Source organism: Anopheles arabiensis, chromosome 2 (genome assembly GCF_016920715.1).
Source record: "Anopheles arabiensis isolate DONGOLA chromosome 2, AaraD3, whole genome shotgun sequence".
Classification (NCBI taxonomy): Eukaryota; Metazoa; Arthropoda; class Insecta; order Diptera; family Culicidae; genus Anopheles; species Anopheles arabiensis.
This window is the reverse complement of record NC_053517.1, coordinates 96,082,495-96,095,540: the sequence shown is the minus strand read 5'-3', so window position 1 is coordinate 96,095,540 and position 13,046 is coordinate 96,082,495. Positions and strand designations below refer to the sequence as shown.

General features: G+C 43.8%; 1 protein-coding gene and 1 non-coding gene across 4 annotated transcripts in view; both read left to right on the top strand.

Moving 5' to 3' along the window:
- LOC120898463 (bifunctional heparan sulfate N-deacetylase/N-sulfotransferase) overlaps positions 1-13,046 on the top strand; it is a 181,687-nt gene that overhangs the window by 50,995 nt on the left and 117,646 nt on the right. The window lies entirely within an intron of this gene.
- On the top strand, positions 10,990-11,061 carry Trnah-gug. Its single transcript has one exon. It is a non-coding gene; the product is annotated as a tRNA-His (tRNA).

Below are 13,046 nucleotides of genomic sequence, written 5' to 3'. Positions count from 1 at the left end.
TGATGAAAATGATATAAAGCGAGCACGGCAAAAGATGCTTTTCCTTTGAAACTGTTATGGACAAAATATGATACCAAAACTAACACCACCGCAAGCCTTTCCGATGGGACAGAAACATGACTTGCACTCATTATGAGTTTGGTTTGGGTGGTTTGTTTTTTTACCGGTGGTGGGCAGGTTTTGAGACAGTTTTTTTTTCTCTTCTGTATGCGCGTTGGTGTTGGATTTTTGAAAAGGGAGAGGTCCTTTCGCCGTACTTTGCTTCGTTCTTTAACACCGCTCCTTGCCAGCCTTTTGCTCTCTCTCCATACGAAGGTGTGCATTTTTACTACACAGTGGAGAGAAGAGGATATTATTTTCGGTACTCCGGCGGGCAAGCGATTCTTTTGTATTATTAATTGTCTCAAATTGCATTGTTGTTTTATGCCGGTGTGTGTCGTCTGTGTGTCGGGATTACGTGTCTGTGGGGAGCACGTTCGAGCCGGGTCGCCATACGTTATGAAATGGACCCATATGCAGTATCCTTTGACGCTTTATCACACGGAAACGATGTAACATAGGGTGGAAAACCATGTCGAGCAAGTTGTGGAGCAGGGGAGGTTCATAAAAATGTCGGTGTCGGTGTAGGCGGGGGCTTAAATTGGGCCAGATTTTAATTGGTTAGCGTAGGTAGACTGCACGCTGCATGCTTGCATTAAACTGCATCGTGCAATGTAATTTGGTTCAATTTGATGTTGAAAAATTCTTTCATAATCGAATGTTGGATTGAATTTGTGTATTATTATGGTGTTTATTGAACGCTTTATTATTTTGATTTTTTGCCTTCGCTCTATATGAATTTAAAATTCATTAAAACGTGAAAACTTGACAATTAATTAAGTTAGCTATAATGTTAGTAGAAACTGATATATATTTAGAACATGTTTGGGAGTATTGTAATTAATGAGAATGATTAATTCTTGGCATTGGGAGCCTTAACAATATTGGCCAGCCGTTTATATGTAGTATGACGGTTGGCGGCTGAAATCATGTCAACTCTCTTTCACACATCCCCCATGCTGAAGCCAAAAAGGTTTAAAAACTGTTTGATTGCATAAAACTATAAAAAATATTAAAACTCATTTAATATCGAAAAAAGAAAACAAAATGGATCTAAACTGCATTTTCGTTTGTGCATAAATGATGAAATTGAATATGGTAAATTTAAAATAGATACAACGTGGACGAATAATACATTGTGCTTGTTATACTGCCAGACTGAAACAAACTCCATATAAAAGCATAGCTCATTTTTGCACTAATTCAACGAGCTTGGATTTTTGACAGTAGCCTCGTTCATTTTTACATGCACGCACGCAAGCTCAAAGTGAAGTGAAGTTGTTAATTTGCCGACTATTTTTACTTATTTTTTCCCTTAAATCCTCTTTAAAACGATATTGTTATGGTGAATTTCAAACGTAAAAATTATTTATGAGTACCACATACTGAAAAATACCAAGTATAGGGTACTCGTACCTCATAATAATTATTACACTCCTATCCTAAATGGACTTTAGGCTGAAGTTTCTACGCTCTGGCTTAAATTGTAGGAGGGACAATAAGTACAATATTACTGTTTCTTTATTATCAAATTGTTTGAGTAAAACAATTATATTATATTTATGCTAGCCATTGGTATTCTTACATTTGAGTATATTAGTTTTGAGCTATATTTCGTAAGCAATATATCTGCAAGACCGACAGAATGTTTTCAATAGTGAAATAGAAAAAGAAAGGATTTTAATACTGTTTTTTGTTACGTCAGTTACACAATTCATTTGAACTAGTTTTTTTCAACCCAAACTGTTATCTTTCACTATTTATTATGTTTTTTGTTGATATCCCCGTGCACGCCCATTCAAAATGCTCAACTTCTGGATCAATAACTTTAAATTGATTATCTAGTTTCCGACACTTTGATTACACTATTTGTTACCCCGGGCCCCTCTAAAACCCTTTACGACAACACGGTGGGAAATTTATCGCACCCTACCTTCAACCCGAATTAGTAGTATATGCATTTCGTGTGTGTTCACGCGTGCGGCCCCGTTGTTTTTTTCTTTTCTTGGTGGTGTCTTTGCTTTCCTTTTTTTGCCGTTTAAATTCCGTTCCCGAGCGCGTGGGCAGACGGGTTTGTTTTGGGGATGCCGCATGCGTGTGTGTGTGCTTTCTCTCTCTGTCTCTCGAACGCAGCAAATGCACGCTCACACGGGCCGGCCATCCAGGTGGATTACTTCGTATAATCCAACCCGTTCGGAGTTAAACTGCCGAAGAAAGAAGGGCCAAAAGTCTCGTGCGCCAAGCCGTGGACTAACAAACTGCCCATAAAAAAGAAAGAACGAACGCAAGAACAAACAAAAAAAACGGGAAAGAAACTCCACATGCGTGTATGCATCAACGAGACGCGCCCCGAGATAAATGGGAGTAACGTTCGTTCCGACCCAAGGGTGTGTGTGTGTGTGGTGGGGGTCTCGGTGACTGTGAAGCTCTGGGGCGCACGCCGCTGTTTCCAAAAACATGAGTGGCAATCATCAGCATAATATACAAATTTTTCGTATGTGTCGTTTTCACTGCCGACGAGGCAGGCAGGGCTGCCGTGGCCGGACGGAAAGAGCCCCAAAATAAAAACAAAAACCAAGGCGTCGACACAATGTCGACCGTGGCATATCCCCCCCTCCGACTCAACTCATTTTATTAGTCTGTGTTCTCTCTTTTGCTGCATTTCCGTTTACTGCCGATGGTCTGAAGAAGATATACGCACTGGTGTGAGTCTCGCGGGAATAGCAGAGCACTTGGGTCTTTAGGGGTCTCCGCTTTGAAACGCATCATTTCCGTCCGGCATCTCATCGAGCATAATCCTTTGCCGTTGTTCAGTTGTTCATTGCTCCTCCGCTGCTTCTTTGCCTCTCGATCTAGCACGATGATTGAAGACGATTATATTCTCTCCTTCCTCTCGACCGAGACTCGCACACCCAAACGGAGACGTCGCTTCATTTCCCGCTGCGTTATGCTGCTTGCCGCCCGCCCATGTCCCTTTTATTTTGTGACGTTATTCAAAATCGATTGGTGGTAATTTATGTTCGTCGTACTCCGGTGTGTTTGGTTCTTTATGTTTTGTTCCCGCCAGCCTTTCACGCGGGGAAGCCATTTGGAGCTGAGGACGTAACCACACACCACAAGACAGAACTCATTTCCTTTTACCTGCACTGTTTGTGTGTGTACGCTCATCCGCGTAAGTGTAAATTGAAATTGTGGGAGATACATTTATGAACAGAAAGGCAACAGACTACGCGCTTCAAGGTGCAAAAGGATGCAAGAGGAATCTGAAGTGCAGTCGATTGGATTGTGGATTGGTTCTTATTGGAAAAAAAACTGCTTTACAACAAATCATGCTGACCAGTAGGGGGGACGATTTGCACCGCTTGTTCCCAATCAGTGAGCGAGCGACATAACGGTGATATGAAGTACGTTCTACATACACATACAACATTATTGTGCCCTTAAGGGCTCTGTGGCGACGTCTTTGCGATGCTTCCAGCCAAGGGTTCGGTACTACCCGCGGAGATGTACCGCGATGAACGGTTTATGGGTAAAGGAGCAGTGCAATTTATGATTCGAATTCCTTTTCCATTTCCACTACCAAAGGAGTGGGGGGTTGGGGGAAGCAGATGCAAGGATGACAATTAATTTTACCATCGGCCCGGCCTGTTCGGTGTTTGTAACGCTTTACGCTAGATTGTGCCTTTGGTTTGCGACGTCACAAATCTTCATTTGTGCGGGTCGGGAACGACGAAATGAAGCAATACATTCATTACCGTGTGCGCATAACATGTCGACAAAATTAAAATGTAATACCGCGGGGGTTCTCTCTGTGTCTTGCGACGGCGGAACGTGGGTACAGCACAATGTTAATTTCGTACGTTATAACAATTGCAATTGCTTTTCACTTTATCGGAACATTTTATTTAGCTTTTGGAGTTAACAGATCGTGCTTGAGAGGGTACGCCCGTGTATCTTGCTCAATTTAATTAATCTGTTTCTTTATTGTTGCTTATTTTGGAAATTGCTTAACTCTTCATCATGTAAAGTTTATGAGACAGAGCAAAAAAAAAAAGAGCGAAATAAAATTCAACAGTAAACCGTCGTTTGAATTTAGAATGGCAATTGGTAATAAATTTAAATTGATGCTTATTCACATTTTTTTTGTCATACTATAATTGAAATATAGCTCTCAAGCGCCACTGCACTGAGAAAGTTGCGGATCATTTCGTTGGCCATAATACCATTCGCCATGGCAGTGATGCAATTCTGAGTGATTCGGTCGAGAGATAGCGGAGAGAGAGAGAAAGATGAAAACAAAACGAACCGGGGATGAGATGCCGAAATTACAAATTGCATTTCGGGTGTGCTACGGTGTTGGGACATTCGAGCGAAATGCAATTTTATGGTTCGCACCTGATCTGCGTTCCGAGCATCCATGCTGCTGTCTGTGGTACATAACAACACTGTCAGGCTCATCTTTTGATCATTACTGTAGCTTTTTTTGCGGGGGTTTGCACAGTTGGTCGGCAAAGCCTTGTTTAATTAACAGTGGCAAAAAGGTCCCAAAATAAATTATACTATTAAAAGAATTAGCAAATAAATCAATTTTTATTGCAATATTTAGTTATGCTGAGGTATCATTTGTGGAGAAAGATTAAAATCTATGTAAAATTATTAATCTGATATGGCTACTGCAAAAAGCAAGCGCGAACGAATGAAGATATAATTATTATTTTCGAAGCTCCTGTTTTCAATAAAACAAATTTTAATATTGTAATGCAATGTGCCTCACCAAATTCGCAGTAAAGTACAAACAATTTCGTTGGAAGAGAATTCAATAAAAATACATTGCAAATGAGTAGCGCACTTAACACACCTGCGAGGTGGTGGTGGGCATGATATTTGAAACCAATGCACCAAACACCGAATGATAGTGCTCTTTCTCATTAACGCTTTTCACAGTTTCGAAATTGAACTCGATCGCGTTTTTCCTTCCCGTAACGTGTTTCACAGACTGCCACGGATTACGTGCATTACATCTGACGCGGTGTCTACTGGAGCATATTATTAAAATGCAATTTGCCAAATGCACCTGCGTACGACACGTGCCTCCACGTGTGAGGCGCGCGTATCCTCTTATCCTGGCATGGGGCGGACAAAAGATCGGCCCCGATGGCCAATATGCTGCGTGCAATTCCTCGCCATAATGTACAAATGACGCTTCCCCGGATGTGTTCGGAACTTCGTAAATTAATTCCATTCTTTTTTTTTCCACACAGCACTGTGAAGTGCTCCGGTGTGTAAACTGGAAGCAGGAAAGATGTGTTGTGTTCGTACCATCGTTTGCTGTGACCTCATTCGTCAAGCGCTCAGCCGGATTATGATAAATATTAATTAATTTTACTGCGCCACCTTCACACCGACACTTCGATATTGGACATGGCTTTTTGTTGTTGTTATTGTTTTGGTCGCCTGGCCGGCCTGGCGCGAGCGCTGTTTGAACGTTTGAACCTTCCGCACATCAGCATGAGAGAGGGACCACATGCAGTTGCTGCTGCTTATTCGCGTTATGATGATGCGTTGGGTTGAGTGTTGCCTTTTACTCCCGATCACGTTCTTCTTAATCCCCCCAATTTTCGCAACCAGCGAGAGCTCGGCAGGTCGTCGCGGTGGGAAAAAATCATTATCGGTGGACAAGGGAGCAATTTTGGACTGCTCCATAGAGAGTAGTCCAATGGAATTTTCCGTTTCGCGTGGTGTGGTGGGTACGGTCCGTTGCACTTGTTTTGCTTGCATGCAGTGTGTGCACATTCCTTTCGCAGTGGTCTCATTTGTCAAATGATTGGAAAATTCAGTAAGAGAGTATCTGGAGCAAAAAAAACAAAAACCCGGCAAACGAAAGCGGAAGCACGGGAGTGAGAACAATATCGTAACTTAATTAAGAATCAATTCGTGCGCCGGCACACACAACTTTGTTGTACGATGGATGGTGGTGGACCGGTTGAGGGAAAGGCAAAAATGATGAAGTAAAATTAATTATAAATCTCGTTTTTGTGCTGTGCTGCAATTCATTTGGCGCTCTCACGGGGTTTTGTTGACCTGTTTTTTTTGGAGCTGGTTTTTAACCGTTTGGTGGAAATATTGTGTTGTTCTGTGCGACTTACCCTGTGATTATTTGCTCCAAGCAATGTGTCTTAATAGTAGAGTTATTGCTTGCGCAATAAAGGTAGTGTAGAGTTAGTCTGTTTTTCGACTGAAGATAAAATCCGTCCAGATGGTTATCTTCCAGCTTTGTGTGGCAAAAAGATGCAATTAAAAAATGAAAATTAAATCAACAGGCACCACGAAGACAATTTGCCTGAGCTGTTTTATGGAGTTCTATTGCCTTTCTTGCGCTCTCTCTGTGTGCGTGAGCTCTTCTCCATTTTACACTTCCGGTTTGGAAATTATGCACAACACAGCCGAGCGCGCGGAGTAGTAATGCGCACGAAATTAAATTAGTGCCGTCATTTGCGATTTACGTCGTCATTTGTCAATTGGTCCTGATGCAATCAACAGAACCGGGGTGGACTCTGGGGCACTGTCACGTGAGCAGTTCTGCTTCTTAGCGCTGCCACTCGCTTCCACCAAGATGCACAAGGGATATTATACTGCCCTGCGGGTGCCGTTGTTGGAAAATGATCTTTAATTCTTGCTTTAAACGTTCGCCGTGTCCGCGTGCACACTTTAATGATGCGACTTCAAACGGTTGTAAATGTTGCTTAATTGTGGCCATTTGCCATCATCACGCACACTTCTCTGCCATCCCCCCGTGTACGCTGTCGGCACTGTAAACATGGTGCAGATAATAAACACATTCAAGCAATAAACTGCAGCTTCACGAAGGGGCATTTGCGCGCTGTGCGGCGGGTTGCCGTCTTTTAGGCGGATACGGTGCTTAACAGCAGTGCTTTAATTTTCATTACAATCTCAACGAGGAACACACCCCGGGAGTTAGAATTTTTTAGAGTGCGCTTCGTACTGTATCTGTCGAGTAACTTACTCACCTGTATGTGTGTGTGTGTGTGTTAAAACGTCACGCTAACAAGCAAACGGCGAAAAAAGATAAACAATTTCCGTTGGTGGTTTTCCATTGAAATTGTAAAATTGAAAATGAACCTGCTGCTCCGGGACGGTGGCGGTTGGTGGTCTATTGCGCACTGTTGCACCGGGACACGGGATTCTTGCGAACAGCCTTCTTCACCTACACAAGCGGGTGCGGAAAGCATACCTTTCACAATTTCGGTACAAACCATTTTCATTCGTTTCGGCACCAAGCACGCGCGGGCGCGCGCGCGCGCGAGAAAACCTTAATTACGTTACCCGCCCGCGTGTTCTTCTTGGTTGGTTGGCCCCCGTGTGTTAGCGCGGGAGGCACGGTTGTTGGGGATATCTTATTAAAACTTTTCCTCTCCTTCTGCTGCGTGCTGTTAGAGATGTTAGAGATTTTAGTGGGTGTGTTTTTGCTGCCTCCTGCTTTGCTGCTGTTGCTGTTTGGGGTTTGTTTTGCTGAGGGACACCCCGACAAAGGACAAAAAGTTGGGCAAATCTTTGAATGGTAAGATTCGGGTGTAGATCGGGGGGGGGGGGGATTGTACGTTTGTATTTGTTTCCATTCCCTTCTCGGTGTCGTGTGCTTCTGCAGTGTGTTGTAGTTGTTTTTCTGTCGGTTGTTGGCGTTGGCATTTCATTCATTTTCTTCACCATTTCTCTTGTCACTGTTGTTAGTGTATGATTGTGTAGATGCTATGAGCACGACTAATGTATGAACTGCTTTTCCTTTCAGGTACGTGAATGCGGCCAAGGTGCGTGTGTTGGGCTGGTGGATGGAACCCGCTTGAGAGGGGTAAGCAGCGCATTGGTTCTTGGAAGGTTTAATTAAAATTAAAGCCCTGATACTTTTGTTTCGGTTCTCCGTTTCGTGAGCTTCGCGTGCTTTCTAATCTCGGGTAATGTTCTGATCCTGGGCAGACGGGATGCTTGTGATGCGGCGGCATCGTCTTCGACCCGCCAATCGGCCACGTCTACGGTTTGTTTGCCTAATTTCAGGCGTTTTTGCTGCTGCCAGAGAGCACAGGAAATGGGCCCAGTTTGCTGACATCGTTTTGTGGAGCATTTTATTACTGAAGATTCGCTTTTGGAATGATGTTATCGTTGAGATTTGCCAATAAAATCTCTCCCTGTCTCTCCTAACTTCTTCACCGTTTTTTTTTGTGTGTGGCAAAACGTTGGAAAATAACGTTCCAGTGCTTTGCTTTGACACTCGTTCAAACTGCCCGCCCGCTCACCGCCGACTATTTCGAATCAGATAAGCATTGGACGGGACGGAATTCAAAAATAGCGAAGGATTTCCGCTTTGCTGTTAATTTTTACGTTCATCCTGATACCGGTGTGGGTGGTGAGTGTGATCAAGGTTAATTTATGGGCTTGCAAAAAAGAAGCGTACCTCCGAGGCCGCCCTCGAACCGTTTGGGGAATCATTAGTGAAACCAAGATAAAGACAACGGGGCGAAAATATGCCGTCGGGGTTTGTCGTGCCTGTAATCTTGATTGGGAACCTTTTGCGGATGCGTAGAACTCACACCTCCCCCCCCCCCCCCATACGCGTACTGTGGAGTGGTGCTGGTAACATGGGGAAGAAGCAATTCATTAGAATAATTAACACTTTTGACCGGCCGGGCAAGGCAAATCGAGCGGCTGGTGGTTGCGTTATCGCTCCAGTGCCCATCCCGGCGATGATCCCTTCCCGGATTCGATGGAACGATTGAGAAATTAAAATTAATTGCCAAATTGATCCATCAAAAAAGACACAGCGGAGGGGAGTGCAAACAGGGTGTGCATTATCGTTTTCCTCGCTGCTTCGACAAAACGTGTCAAGTTATCGTTTGGACAGGGGAACATTTTGTCGAGATTGTTATTATTAGACATTTGTTAAGATGTTTGGTTTCGGTTCGCCGAAATCTGCGTCGTTGACGTGCCACGGGGCACGCTTGTGTTTCGCTTGTTCCGACCAATGTTAGCCCTTTGCTGCTGCTGCTGCTGCTGGAGGGAAAAAGGATTTAAAAGCAACCGAGCACAACAATAGCTCTCGGCAATGAATTATGTATGAACATCGATCGAACACAAGTACCTTCATCCCCGCTGCGTGTATCCCGCGTCTGAGCATCTGCGACAAGCAGCCTTTAGGATAAAAATTAATTCCAAATCTGCGCGGGCGAAATTTATGCAACGTGAATTTTGGATCGGAAACCGGTAATAATCTCAGAAAAAAGGTAAGCTTAGATGCGATGCACATTATGCAGGGACACGACATCTCTTCAAGCGTGCTGCTCTGCTGAGAGCTTCACCTCGCTCAAGAGCTTTCAAAAATGATGTTGTAAGCCTTTTCCTCAAAAACATCAGATCCGGAACCGACTGTCGAAAATCGGCCTGCGTATGTGCCGGAAGTTGAAGAGTGCTGCAAGCAGACAAAGAAGCTTATGTTTATGAGACTCGATCAGACAGCTTCTGTTTGACGAGCGTCTATTATAATGATCGTCTAGCACGTGGTGGTGGTACTTGCAATAAATGTAATACACGCATTCGAGGCAGCAAACACACGTCAGATGAAACCGAAAGAGGGTCGAACATTTCGTTTCAGCAACAGCATATTTATGACGTAGCGTCGGAGCCATATCGGTAGCGGCCATAAGGCCCACACACACACACACACACACACACACACACACACACACACACCGTAAACTCAAGGCAGTGAAATTACAGATACTCAGGTTCTGCAGCCATTTTTTACGATCTCCTTAGGGACGGAAAAATGTTTCTTTCATCCCAATTTCGGGGCGAAAGTGAAAAAGCTCCTCGCCTTTTTATTGCCCATTGAACATTGCGTCTTTTTACCTTTTTTTCCTCTCTTGTAACGGTTCATCTTGAACGTAGTGTTATGCTCTACTCGTGGACACAAAAAAAAGAGTGATCAAGAAAAACAGGCCACTTGGAAAAATTGTAAGACCTGTTTCAAAACGTGAATAGGAAAGAGAAAAAAAAATACTCCAAAGATGCGAGGCCCCGTATCGATGGTGTCAATTTTATTTTCCACTCAAATAGGGTTCCTCCGGGTTAACGCGTGCGTTTGGGGAAATTAGAATGCCATCCGGTCACTGTTCGCTAGAGTCGCCTGTAGGGAAGACGCCGGGGCAGCGAACGGTCAGATAAGCGTTTCGTAATTAAGATTTACAAAGTGTTGCCCACTTGCTTCGCTACCTGCGGCGATGGCGAGAAAGGGGTTTGCTTCGGCATCGATGAGCTGTTCCGGCGCATTAGTTGTCCCGAATGCCCCTTTGACCAGACCGTGAAAATAATGATAAAAGTTAGGCATCTTTGGTATGAAAATATGTGCAATTAAGAGCTGAAAGGGTAAGGGATGTTGGTGGAAGTTTAATTTTTCTTACAAATTGGGACAAACATTTGCTCGCTGTATCTGAAGGGTTTCTTTGTCTCTGGGCTATGTTGTGTGTGTGATTTTCTCTAACGCAATCAATACTAATTGTAATTTATTGCCCACTATTTTGTAGGTGGGTGGTTGTTGTCGTCATTGACTAGAGCTCGCCGGCAAAGTAACAAACTGAAGCTTTTTTACCGGTTGCTTGGATTGGTACGGTTCTGTTGGGCCCTTACTTTTACCACCACCGAACCAATGCTGACGTTTGCTTTCTTTTCTTCGCGTCGATTTTGGTTCGTTGCTTGCAGTGTCAGCGCTTTTGCTTTCATTTTTGCTTTGGTCATTCGGCACACCACAGACCCGGTTTGTTGAAGTCGGTGTAATACGTTTATATTGGCGTTTCGATGCTTGTGATCTCGTCAGCCTCGATAGCCGTGATCGTCTAGTGGTTAGGACCCTACGTTGTGGCCGTAGTAACCCAGGTTCGAATCCTGGTCACGGCAGCGTTGTTCTGTGTGTACAATTTGTACATCAAAATACGCTGTCACGGAAGAGGTTGTGTTGACGTGCAATGTTTTTTTATTGCTTAACTTCTTCTGAGGCACTTAATGGACGAAAACGAGAACATGTATGTAGCACACAGAAATTGCTTTGAACTAACAATTACCCCATGAAACACACTTTGACACTTGGTTATGAAATGTGTTCCACCCCGTGCTAAGCTAAGCGAGTGTAAAACTATTCTAAATTAAATAAAGAAAGTCCGTTTGCTCTCCTTAAAACTTGCTCCTTCTGGCACGGACAGTGCCGAATTGTACGCCTTGTTCAAGCGTGAAGCAAAAAAAAAAGGCAGACAAGTAAAAAGCACTCCTAAACGGTGTATCACTTAATAGGATTATGTTATGCATTTCACAGCAGCAGTGCGCGTGTCGAGATAGCAAGCTAAACTAAAACGAAACGAAAGCGAAAAAAAAAGCCATCAACGCTTTTCTTGTGGTTGTGTGTTGCTTTTTTGTTGTTGTTCCTGTTTTCTATGCTGCCCATTTTAATGTTGCACTCCCTTTCGAACAACAGTGAAGAACCGAATCAAACAAACACAGAAAACACGCTAAGAAACAACAATAGAACAGGCAAACCACACGCAAAAACCATTGGAAAGCAAACCGAGCTTCTCCTGAACTCCGCACTTGTGGCGAGCAGTCGGGATAGCTGGGGCAAAAGAAAACTCCCCGCAACAGTGTCGTTTCGGCAAAAGTACGCTAATAGTTTCCCTTATCTTTGGCCCGACTGCAGTGTGTACTGTAGGGGAACGAACAGAGCCCGCAGCACTACTACTACTACTACTACTACTAAACTAGTGGTGAAATGTTTCTTTCTGGGCTGGTTGCATTTAGATGCAGCTGCTCGCAACCATTTGCATAGACGATTAAATGGTGTCCACTGGTGTTAGGGAACGGGAAACACCAGTTGGTGGGGTTTCTCAACCTCCAGTCCTTCCCATTACCCGGTCAGCGATGTTGTTCATTGAGTGGAAACGGGATGGCGTGTGTGTGTGTGTGTGGAAGAAAACAACAACTGAACCATAAAATGGTAATGGGGATTGCCAAAGTTCCCCGAAAATAAATTTATTTCCATTTGTGTGTTTATATTTAGTTAGCCTATTTTCACGCTTCACTTTTCGATTATTTCTTTGCTCTGTTTTCCTGTTTTTTTATCTGTCTTTCTCTCTCTATCTCTCTGTGTGGAAGAATTGTATCGTTTGCACTCTGTACTCACAGATCGACCCAAGCTCCTCTTATCACCATGAAACCAGGTAGCATTTGTTGCTGGGAGGTAATAGCGTCGTACACACTGCCACCATCATCCCTTTAACATGCACAGCAATTTGTTTTGCTCTTAACGTGTGTGTGTATTGTTTTTTCCTCTTGGCGCCACTTAACTGGTATCCATCTTCTCTAAATGAAATACACGTGACGCGAAGCATAAACCACCGGTGGCGCGGTGTGCTACATAAACGGTTGTTATATTTATTTACATTTTTTCTTGCTGCTGTTGTTGCTGTTTTGCATGCTCGCGCGGTAAACGGTATCAACCCGATCGTTCCGGTGCAATCCAACGCCGAATAAATCAAATGCTTTTGGTGTACGATGTTACGAATGTGGCAGAGCAGCAAAAAAAAAAAAAAAAAAACAATCAACAACCTAAATCACCTTGGGTGGGGCGGTTCGATTTTTCGTGAATGAAAAATAGAGTACAATCACGATCGTCCGTGCGGTGGCAAGGTGGAAGGAAGCAAGCTGTTGATTGCGCTCGAATCGGGGTCATTGTAACGGAGCTGTGTACTGCTGATGCGTTTATTTTTAGCAGCGCGCAATTCAAACATTAAACTTAAACCCACGGACGGCTCGGCGGGTGGAAAGTTTTCCGTCCGAAGCGCGCACTCGCTCCGCCGGTTAGGAACTTTGGCCAGCACGCAAAAAGAAAATAG